Below are 12,301 nucleotides of genomic sequence, written 5' to 3' on the forward strand. Positions count from 1 at the left end.
GAGGGAGTGGCTGGTGACCAACGCCCCCAGGGGGTGGAGCCGCAGGGCGGGGACATGCATAATTCATAAGGGGAGGGGCTGGGGGGAGGGTCTGGAGATCGGAAGGGGTTTCTGAGAGAGAAGTAAGGAGGATTGTGGGAAGGAGAAGGGGACCACGAGGTGGAGGAAGCCACGTGGCCGGCGCCATCTTGCGGGGGTGCAGAGGGAGAGGCGGGGTTTAGGGAGGAGGCAAGGAGGGCATTATGGCAAGAAGCCCGAGCGCCGCGAACAGGGGGAGAAGGAGAGCACATGGCAGGGGCCACGTGGTGGCCGCCATCTTGAGAATCACAGGGGAAAGGATTTTTTTGAGAAACAGGGTCTGGGAGATTAAAATTGTTATGAGTGAGCACAAGAGGCCATCCGATCCGATTAACAGAATTTATTTAAATTCATTTAATAGAGTATATGGGAGCGAAAGCAAAGCAGCGCTGGGCGACAGAGGGGAGCCACCGCTCCGCCAAATTGCCACGCTTGTGGTCCCCTAGTTCGCTCTTTTATCTTCCTCCTTAGTTCACTCGTTTCTTCTGCGCAGTCGCATTCTGTTGCTAGGTGGTCGTTTTCTGCCTCCTGGTGGTCGTGGGATGAAGGCTGGTTGTCTTCCTCACAGTTGTCCTTTTGATCTGGGGATTCTCACAGTCTCAAGAATACGTGTTATCTTAGGAATGCGTGTTATCAGTTGAGCAATGCACAGCCTATTGCCTACTACCGCTGTAAAAACTTAGGAATGCGTGTTATCAGCAATGTACAGCCTATTGTCTACTACCGCTGTAAAAAAAAAAAACAAATCTCCTTACATTATATCCTTGAAACAAGTTAACATCTGTGGCTACAGCGAACAAAAAGGTCACCCTTCTCTTACAATCCCCCCTTTTCCTTTCATCCTTCTTTTTGTTCGTTGAACCGTATTAATTCTTTTCTACTAAGCTCTAGATAGTCTTCAGTCTCCACCTGGATGAGTAGTTCATATTTTGATCTTACCATCATCAAATGAGTGGCCTCTAACCTACTCTTTACTATAGCAATAAGCTTATTAAAGATGCAGGGTCCAAAAGTTAGCACTAAGATGAGCAGAATTGCCGGTCCTGCAATAGTGGACAAAAGGGTGGTTAGCCAAGGGGAATGAGTAAACCATGATTCATACCAACTTTGTTGAGCTTCTTTCTCTTTCTTTCTTTGCTCTATTTGTTTGCATAGCTCAGTCATAGTATCAATCACAATTCCTGTGTTGTCTGCATAAGTGCAACATTCTTCTCGTAAGGCAACGCAGAGCCCCCCTTGTTGTAAAAATAATAGATCAAGTCCCCGTCTATTTTGTAACACTACCTCAGAGAGGGACCTGACTGATTTTACTAACCCATCTATGGCCTTTTTGATTCTGCTTAAGTCTTCATCCACAGATACCCGTAAATTCTTCATACCTTGTTGTTGATTTACTAGGGAGGCTACCCCTGTTCCCACTCCAGCTCCACCCACACTAAGCAAGACTGCTACTGTTAATACGGTGAGTGGTTCTCTTTTGACTAGATGGTGTTCGGGAGTTATTTGATGCTCTAGTACATACTCCTTCAGGTGATATGATATGCGAGGGACAATTAACACCTGTACACAATAATCTGAACTTTCATTGAAAAGCCTTATGGATAAGCAAGGGGTGGTTCCGAGTGTATTACATACCCATTTGGTGTTAGGCGCTGGCAGGAGCCATTCTGCCGGTTTATCTTTTCTCTTGATGCTGATTGTTGTTTCACACAAGTGTTGCATTATTGCAGGTACTTTTCCCACACATTTCCCTTTCCCTCTTACTTGTGCTAGGGTTATTCCTGGGGTGCTATCTTTTCCCTGTTTCCACAGACATTCTCTTGGGTTTGTCCCATTAATTCTTTTGGTTTTGGCAAAGGATCCTATCGCCTCATAAAAGGGTGGATTCATCATGTAACAGAGCCAGCAACCCTCTGTCAGGTTTGGGTATGTATAGTTTAAAACACCGAATGTGGCTTGCATTATTTTCCACAAGGTGGCATGTTCGGGTTTAGGAGCACCTGGCTCATCTATACTAATGTGGTTGGTAATAACCTCTGTCTCTGTGTAGTTGATTGTTTTAGTTTTAATGTCACTTATTACTTTGTTGGGTCCATATGGTGCTGGGTCATAGGGAATAGGTTCTTTCTTTATAAGTATTAGGTTTCCCAAATCCTGTCCCTCTATCCAATGCCTAATTCCCCATGTCTTTCCCAACAGCCACCCTGGGTCATTTGGTTGAGTAACATTGAGGTATATGAAAGTACAGTTCCCGAGTAAATTTTTCCCTGCCCATGGCCATTCTTTTGGCTTTACACATCCAGCTGGTCCATATCCCACCCTTAGGTATTTATCTGACCCTCCTCTCAGGGCCCATGCTGATGCTATTGTTTCACAACCCCAATAACCACAGTAGTAATGCCCGGGGAGGTTACAATATGACCTCCCCGAATTTGAAGCAGGGCACATATAGAAACTTGTCAAATTTAACAGCCGCCCACAGCTTGGATTCTTGGTCATGTTACATACTCCAGCTTTAAAGCTTGGTGCCCCGGGGGTCATCACAGTCTGCAGGTTGTAACGAGTATCATGATTTTCCCACCTACTTAATGTCCATTTAAAGGGTTCATGGGTTTCAGTAGCAACACTTTGGAGAGGAAAACATATCATCACAAATGCAAGAATCTTTAGGGCTGAGTAGTACGCACTGCAGGGGATGCTGCTTATCACGCCCAATTTCACATTCCCACTTTTTCTCATTCCATTGTCACCATTCCCGTGCCTATGGTGGTCATTGTTTCTTCTTAAGGTTTGGGAGGGTCCCTCATCCCCACTAGCTACCTCTCTGTCTCGCCTGTCAACTTGGTTGCTACAAGCTACAGGGTAGGCCATCTTCTTGACAGCAGAGATATTCTTCAGGGGCGGGGTTATTTCCTCTCTCCCACTTCGACCTCCGGGAGTTCCAATTTTTCTCATTTAATTGTGGGGTGTCACACCTAAGTCCTTTGACCAGCCTGCGACACTTGACCTGGACTATGTCCGTAAGAAATGGACTTGAAAGCTCGTTGGAGTGGTAGCAATGGAATTCAGGGTTTATTCCCTTCACAAAAATTTCCCACCACTCGGGAGATTCCTTAGTCAATTCCCGAGTGGCAACCTTATAATTCAATATTTCAGAGGTCAACTTGCGTCGTCCTAGCCAGCAGCGTTGACACACACTTTTTGGAGCCCTCCCCTTTCTACAGTGAGCCCACCACAGCCCTTTACAAATTTTACAAGAAAAGCAAGCAAAAGGGTAACAATCACAATCTAACCAGCTACATTTTACTCTAATATCTTCATGTTCGGCATGGCCTTCCCCTTCCCAAGGTCTCTGCTCCTTTTCGAGTCGGATGGGCCGATAATAGGGCTGCTGAGCTAAAGTCTTCTAAATGCTTACAGTATCCTGGGGGTTTCATTTCTCCTATCAGTTGTTTTTGCAATCCCCAGTCATTCCCGACCCAAATGTCCCTGGAACTGGCAGTGTCCATTAAAATTACTTGAGAGTTCTCTTTACTGTTAGCTTCAAATCTCCCGGCTTCCCATCAATCTTCCAGCTCGTCTCTCTGGAAGTTGCATGGAATCGAGTCGGGTCCACTGGCCCCTTTATTCTGCTAGCATGGGTCCATCCCTTTTCTGCTGTACGAACTGCGGAATCAGTGGTGATTAAAACCAGATACGGTCCGTCCCACCTTGGGGTGATTGAATCTTCTTTCCAGCTTCGGATGAGGACCCAGTCGCCGGGTTGTACCTGGTGTAATACAAGATCTAATGGTGGTCTTCGGGCCCACATCCCCTTTTCCCATAACTGTCTATTGTATTTCATTAAAACAGTTAAATATTTGTTAATACTTTGGTCAGTGATATTAGGATTAGATTGAACTTTCTCCAGGGAGTAGGGCATTCCATACAACATTTCAAATGGGGAAAGCCCTATGTCTGCTCGTGGTTGAGTCCGAATATTTAATAATGCTAGTGGCAGACATTTTATCCAAGATAACTTAGTTTCTAGTACCAATTTAGTGAGTTGTTTCTTAATTTCCCCATTCATTCTTTCAACCCTCCCTGAACTCTGGGGGTGCCAGGGAGTATGTTGTTCCCATTTTATGCCCAGGGCTTCTGCCAGCAGCTGTGTTATTTTTGAAGTAAAGTGGGGGCCCTTATCGGAGTCTATTGTTTCTGGGACCCCATACCTGGGTATTATTTCCTCTAGCAGGGCCTTTGTTACCGTTCGGGCTGTCTCCCTAGCGGTGGGGATTGCTTCCACATAATGTGTTAGATGATCTACTATTACTAAAAGATATTTTACCCTCCCCACTTTGGGAAGCTCAGTAAAGTCCACCTGTAAATTTGTAAAAGGCCTCTTTGCCACTGGTCTCCCTCCCAAGGGTGGCTTCCTTAAATTCTTCCTATTTACACGTAAACAGGTTGGACAACCCTTAGTAATACTTTTTGTTAGATCATGGAGACCCACAGTCATGTAATGGGTGGCAAAGTGGTCTACCAGCCCTTGAGCGCCCCAGTGTGTTTTCTGGTGTAATTTATTAAGCATCTGCTGGGCTATGGCCCTAGGCAGAACCTCCCTCCCATCCTTCAACAGCCATTTCCCCGATTCTTCTTTTATCCCTAATTTCGCAAGTTTCTCCCGCTCTTCTACAGTAAATACAAGCTTCTCCTGGGTGGTCAACCCAGGATTCTCTGGGGTATCTGTAGGATCCCTCCCAGCTCTCTCGCTCAAGGTCAGTGCCTTGATAATTGCAGCCTTCTTCGCTTCATGGTCTGCCGCGTTGTTACCCCTACTCCGGTAATCCATTCCCCACTGATGCCCTTTTAAATGAACTACAGCTATCTTTGCAGGGCCTCTCAAGGCCTTCAGGAGGGCTACTATTAATCTCTGATGCACCAGGTCCTTTCCTTGTGAATTCACGAGGCCCCTTTCCTCCCATAATTTCCCAAATGTATGTACTACCCCGTACCCATATTTAGAATCTTTATAAATGGTTCCCTCTTTTCCCTTTAATAATTCCAAGGCTCTTAGGATGGCGTATATTTCACAGGCTTGGGCTGACCATGCTTTGTCTAGGGCTCCGGACTCAATTACTTCTAGGTCAGGTCCCCCTACTATGGCATACCCTGATTTTCTTTGGCCCTCTACTACTCTGGATGATCCATCTACAAACAGTTTTTCTCCAGTCTCTAACTCCTCCTCTTCCAAGTCAGGTCTAATTTTAGTTTGCTCCTCTATAGTGATCACACAGTCGTGAGTCAGTGGGTCAGTCTCTGGCTCTCCAAAGAGGAAGGAGGCTGGATTTTGCAATGAGGTGGTTTCTAAAGTGAAATTAGGGGTTTCTAATAGAATCCCCTCATACTTTAGGAGCCTGGCATCAGATATCCATTTGTCTGCTTTTTGTTGCATCACACTCCGTATGTTATGTGGAGTTAATACCTTCAGGGTGGCATTAAAGGTGATCTTCCTTGTTTCTTCCACCAATGCTGCACAGCCTGCAATTATTTGTAAGCAGCCCGGCCATCCCCTACTTACAGGGTCTAAAATTTTAGATAGATATGCAATAGGTTTCTTTTTCCCCGCCCAGTCCTGGGTAAGTACTCCATAAGTTACCCCATCTGTAATATTGACAAATAAAAAGAAGGGCCTCTTTAAATCTGGGAGGCTCAGGACTGGAGCATGGACCAGAGTTTCTTTTAATTCTTGGAATTTAGATTTTTCCTCTTCTGTCCACTTAAGGTGCCCATCTTGGGTAAGTTTTTGATACAGAAATCTTGCCTTCCCGCTATAGTTTTCAATCCATTGCCTACAATACCCTGTAAGTCCTAATATCTGACGAACTTGTAGTTTATTTTGCGGTAAAGGCAGGGATAGGATTGCTTGTACTCTGTCTGGATCAATTTTCTTCTCTCCCTTTTTCAAATAATGTCCCAGGTACCTAACTTCCTCTTCCACAAATTGTAGTTTCGCTTTAGAAACTTTCAATCCCTTCAGCCCCAGGAAATTTAATAGTTTGATACATTCTTTCCGGACTTTGTCTTCTTCTTTACCTGCTATTAACAAATCATCCACATACTGAACTAGCTTTACCTCCGGGTCTGTTTTATAATCTTGCAAAATTTGTTCCAGGGCTTGCCCGAATAAATTGGGAGACTCGGTGAACCCCTGAGGTAATACTGTACACCTAAGTTGCTGTCGCCTCCCCGTATCAGGGTCCTCCCATTCAAAGGCAAAATAGTCTCGGCTGGATTCGTCCAGAGGGCAGGCCCAAAAGGCATCTTTCAGGTCTATGACACTATACCGCTCGTTCTCAGGTCCCAATTTACTCAAAAGTGTATAGGGGTTTGCCACTACTGGGAACGGAGCTACGGTTCGCTTATTAATTTCCCTAAGGTCATGCACCAGCCGATAGGATCCGTCTGCCTTTTTAACTGGGAGTATGGGGGTGTTAAAAGGTGACATACATGGTTCTAATAATCCTTTATTTAGTAATCTTTCAATTTCGGGTTTCAATCCTTCCCTTCCCTCTAGTGAAATAGGGTACTGTTTTATTCTCACCGGGACCTCAGGGTTTCTGATCTTTACCGTGAATAGAGTCATATTCAATTTGCCCACAGTTCCCGGATTGTACCATACTTCAGGATTTATTTTCTCTTAATCTTCCAATCGGAGAGGGCAAAGCCTGATTTTCAATTCCTTTTCTACCACTTCGATTTGAATTCCCAGTTCAACAATTAAATCCCTTCCCAATAAGTTGTAATCTGTTTCAGGAACTAATAAGAAGTCACCCACCCCCATTTTAGTTTCTGATTCTACCATTACCTCTTTAATAATGTGTACTTCAAATGGTTCCCCTTTTGCCCCTACTACCATGGCTGTCTGTTTTGACAGGGTACAGCCTTGGGGCAGGAATTGAATGGTAGATCTTTCCGCCCCTGTATCGACCAAGAATTCTATTTCCTGGCCTTGGGGACCCACCTTTAATTTTATCAAGGGCTCCTTTTGATGTCTCCGGGTCCCCATAAAGTAGAGCCCCTGACCCCCCTAGTCAGCCTTGAATTCTTTCTCATCTCTAAGGCGCACCCTGCACTCCCTCTTGAAATGTCCCTTTTTGCCACAATAATAACAAGTCTTTTCCTCCGTTCCCCCCCCTTTTTCTTTATTACCCGCTTTGTCTCGAGTAAACTTCTTCTGTCCTGCCTCTATGCTCCTACTTTCCCTTACCGCAGCAACCATCATTTTAACTTGCCTCTTCTGACTCTCTTCCTCTCTCCGGACGTACACTTTCTGCGCCTCCCGCAGCAGCTCTGCCAATCCTCCATCTTTTGTATCTTCTTCCTAATATCGTCCCAAGACTTGGATACAAAATGCACTTTTAATATTGCCTGCCCCATTGGATGATTCGGTTTTAATCCTGAATATAATTGGAAGTTCTTTCGCAGCCTCTCCAGCCACTCAGTGGGTGTTTCATCTTTCCTCTGTCTGTCATTGAATGCTTTATTGATGTTTTGACCCCTGGGGACCGATTCCCGAATACCGTCAATTAATATGGTTCGGAAGTCCCACATAGTGGCCCTATGAGCCTGGTCTTGGTTATTCCAATTAGGATTTTGAAGAGGCCACTTAGTGTCAGCTGGGTGTTGAGCATGTGCCGGCTGGGCATCCCAGACCCGCATCCCAGCTGCCCTAATCATATTCTTTTCTTCAACCGTAAATAGGATATTCGGTATGGACTGCAGTTCCTCCCAAGTGTATATATTGGGGCCCAAAAATTGATCCACTCTTTCTGCCACACCTAAAGGATCCTCCAATAAGTTTCCCATCTCCTTCTTGAAATCTCTCACATCTCCCGAACTCAAGGGAATGGAAATGAATCCTATTCCTGGTTGTGGCCCCCCCATGGGCATTTCCCTCAAGGGAAACGGTTTGCCTTTTGCCCTGCTTCGGGTGACTGGACCAGGCTGCTCGGAATCTGAGTCAGACTCATCATCCGATGAGGGGAGAGGGGGTGCTCGTGGTACAGGAGGAACATAAGGAGGTGGGGCTACTATCAGTTCCTCTGGTCATCCCCTTCTTTTCCCCTTAGGTTTTTCGGAAAGTTTGAACACAAGCACCTCCGGTCGGCTCACCCAGATCTTGGCATAGTAACTCTCCTCCGGGTTAGGGGGTTGTTTGGTGCTCACCCAGATGTTTAGAGCTTGTCTAACCCATTCCTCTGAGGACCCGAATATGGGCCAAAATACATTTTTTGAAACTTCCTTCCCTCCCCACACTTCTATACAGTAATGTATCATTTTTGCTTTATCCTTCCCCCTCGTTCCTGGGAAGTGTTCCCAATTGGTCAACATGAACCCCAGGGGACTGTCCTTAGGAATCGAAGGGAGTTTTACCCCCACTGGGGAGGGGGATTTACTCTTCCCCTGCCCCATTCCTCCGGAGTGCCTTCTAACACACACAAATAATCAAATAATCACAGTCACTTCCCCTGGTTCATGGCCCAGGCCCTCGCAGGCTTTGGGAACCGCACTACTGAGGGTCCGCGTTCACTTGGGGAGTCCGGCTGCCGGCTCCCCTCTCATGCAACTCACACACTTGCCACAATCCGGGATCCCGACCCCGCCCGAACGGAACCCTTATACTTACGCGTCCTGCGTCTTCGTCCGGACTTTGTGCACAAAATTTAAGGGGTACCTTGGGCCCGCTTCCCTTTCTTTGCTTTCCTCTCAAGGCTTTTGGGTTCGTCGGTCGGGATGAGGACAAGACCCCCAGTCTGAGTCCGCTCAAAAGAGTGGAGTTGTGGCGCCTCTCCCAGAGAGGGGTCCTCCAAATCCGCGATCCGAGACACGGCACCAAATTGTTATGAATGAGCACAAGAGGCCATCCGATCCGATTAACAGAATTTATTTAAATTCATTTAATAGAGTATATGGGAGCGAAAGCAAAGCAGCGCTGGGCGACAGAGGGGAGCCACCGCTCCGCCAAACTGCCGCGCTTGTGGTCCCCTAGTTCGCTCTTTTATCTTCCTCCTTAGTTCACTCGTTTCTTCTGCGTAGTCGCATTCAGTTGCTAGGTGGTAGTTGTCTGCCTCCTGATGGTCGTGGGATGAAGGCTGGTTGTCTTCCTCACAGTTGTCCTTTTGATCTGGGGATTCTCACAGTCTCAAGAATACGTGTTATCTTAGGAATGCGTGTTATCAGTTGAGCAATGCACAGCCTATTGCCTACTACCGCTGTAAAAAAAAAAAACAAATCTCCTTACATTATATCCTTGAAACAAGTTAACATCTGTGGCTACAGCGAACAAAAAGGTCACCCTTCTCTTACAAAAATTGTTATAAATGAGAATTTATTCAGACAGATTAAAAATAAAAAATAATTTTATTTGCAGTCAAATTCTATCTAGCCAGCCACATGGAAAGGACAGAGCCGAGCCCAGGATCGACCCTGGGTGTGCAACAAGGAGTCAGCCTAAGGAGAGGTTTTCTCCTATGCCCACACACTTCCATCCTGGCACAAGCAGTTTTTATAGGGAAAATTCCACCTGAGGCCAAGATTTGAGCAGTTAGTCTTTTCTTCTATTCAGAGTCTATAGGTTAATAAGATTTTTTTTTTTTTTTGTGATGAGGAGAAATAATTCAATGTCCGGAGTAGTTGAATTCTTGATGAGAGTTTACGGGAAGGCTGTATTCACATGGATCTGTCTGAGGATTTCCATGATATCCATCTTGGAGGATCAGCACCGATGATCGTGATGATCAACACCTGGAGCCCAGACATAGCCCATCTCCTGGCTGAGTTACATCTTTTTTACTTGTAAATCAGTTTCCAATATACACCCAGTCTCGCCTGCAAGGGCGGGGCGGGGAACTAATACGACAGGCATGATTTAACAAGTATCCAATATTAGATATTTCATACTGCGGTGGTGTGTTTTTCTTTCATTTAATATTTGTTCAATATCTGTTCACCCCCCCCATCCCTAATCTCCTCCTCTCCCCAGTTGTCAATCTTCCCTAGCTCTCCCCTAACCCCCTCATCTCCAAGTTGTCAATCCTCCCTTTCCCTGCCCCTTTCCCTGGAACCTTCCCTGTCATTCATCCTAGCCCCCTCCTCTGCTTCCAGAGCATTCCCTGTCTATTTAGTGAGGCTCAACACCCTATTGATTACTTTGTGCTATTCCACTCCCCTGCTTCCCCTGATAGGTTTGTGATATGTTAGTTCTGCCCTAAACTCCTCCCCTGCTGTTCCCTCATTGGTTGCTGTTCCTACACCCGTCTCCCTGAATTCTCGTATAAAAGCTCTGCTCCTGCTCCCGAGGGGGTCTTGGGGCTCACTGAATAAAACCATCCTGTTCACCCCCAAGTCCCGTGTCGCCTTCGTCTGTCTCCGCGCTACCAACTGGGACAGCAGAGCTTCACAGGGGGAGCGGCCGCCCGTTCTCTTCCCTCTCGCAGCCCAGCACGGCACCGCTCGGGGTGCCGCGGCGAGGGGAGTGCCTGCCGCGTCACAACAAATGGTAGCAGAAGGATGGTTCCCTCCTTCGTCTTTTAGAAAAAACGGGCAAATTCGTGGGGGCGCCCGCCTCACAGAAGAAGAAGGAGGGAAGAGGGACATCTGCGGCCGTGGAAGCTCTGCCGGATGCTAAGAGGAGCTGAGTGCCGAGCAATAAGATTGAAGCTCCGGGACCTCTTCGTCCTCGCCACTGCGCTCTCTACCCGCCCTGGAGCAGCTGCGCTGCGGGGACCACCGGGCTGCAGAAGCTTTAAGTGGGTGTACTTACCCGAGGACAAAGAGTGCGGTTTGGCAGTGGCTCACGAGTTGAGCCTGAAGAAAGGCATCTGCAGCGAGACCACCGGAGGCAGATAGTGGTGAAACCAAGGCTTCGGGGACGAGCTTTGGTTTAACGGGAACACCTAAGCCTCCGGAAGGGCCAAACCGGGAAGGAACATCCCCAGCTTTAGCGCGACTTTTCCATCGAGTCGAGGAGAAGATTCAAGCCATCACCGCCCGGGCCCGGAGGGTAAGGTGGGCTAGACGGGGTGGGGGCCGCTCCGACGGACGGCTGGGTTTGCCGCTTTTCTTTTTGCGTTTTAACCCCCGCCTGCGCCCAGACTGGGGCTGTATCCCTGCATGTCCCTGGCAGGCGGGTGGGTTTTCCTTTTCTGGGGGGGGTTAGCACTGAGTGCTATTCTTTGCCCAGTCTTTTGTGGCAACCCAGATTAGATCGCTTTTTCTTCCCCTTGAAAATATTGTCTTCTCTATCCTCCCCTCCCCATTCTGGGCTGGACAGAGGGGGTAGAGAAGACACAAGTGGGACAGACATTTAAAGGCGACACGTTAACTATGGGAGGGTTGTTAAAAGAGGCCCTTTACACCCACGCATTGCGCCGACATCCAGCTGCGTCGGGCCTCCCTCCTGTACATTTCCCCTGTTGGCTTCTGTGAAGCTCCCTATGCCCCCATCCCCTCGGACTTTCCTAAACCTTTCCCTATCCTCCCTTGGGGATTGCTGTGGCCGAGCCGCCCCAAGTGCCCTGCCGGACACTGCTCAGGCCAAGTGCAGTGTGCCCGGCACCCCCTCCCAAGATGGCGCTGGCCACGCCGCTTGGAACCCGTTTTCCCGCCTTGACCCTTCTTTTCCGCCCCTGGTTTCCCGCCAGTCCCATCTCTCCCTCAATGGCCCTGCACCATCCCTGCACGAGGCTAGTCCCTATTGGGGGAGGCGGGGTTGGATATTCCCCCATCCTTCTGGCTCTTCCTCCGGGGGGAAGGATTGGGAGGGACCTTCTCCCGAGGAAATAGAGTCGAAACCTGGGACTGGGGATCGGTCATCTTGTTTTCCCCCTAAGATGGCGGCATTCTAGTCCCCCCCTATCCTATTCCTTAATGTACCCTACCCAATGTTCCTTTTTATTTAACTACGAATTCCTCTTTTTGCTTTTGATTATTTTTTGAATAATCTGTTTGTTGAGTTATATTTTATAGAAAGAAAGATCATCCCATTTAATTAATACTCAAGATATTATGCCCACCTCTCCAACAAACATTCAAATTGGACAAACCACGTCACTGTTCGCTGACCTGGCTCTGCTTTGGGAATTTTAAGAAGCTAAACATCACAAGCGCCACGACAAATCAAGTTCTAAATCGGATCATGTTACGAATTCTGCTGTGTTTTTTACCCTTGATTTGGAGTTCA

Source organism: Lonchura striata, chromosome W, assembly GCF_050655825.1.
Source record: "Lonchura striata isolate lonStrDom1 chromosome W, ASM5065582v1, whole genome shotgun sequence".
Lineage (NCBI taxonomy): Eukaryota > Metazoa > Chordata > Aves > Passeriformes > Estrildidae > Lonchura > Lonchura striata.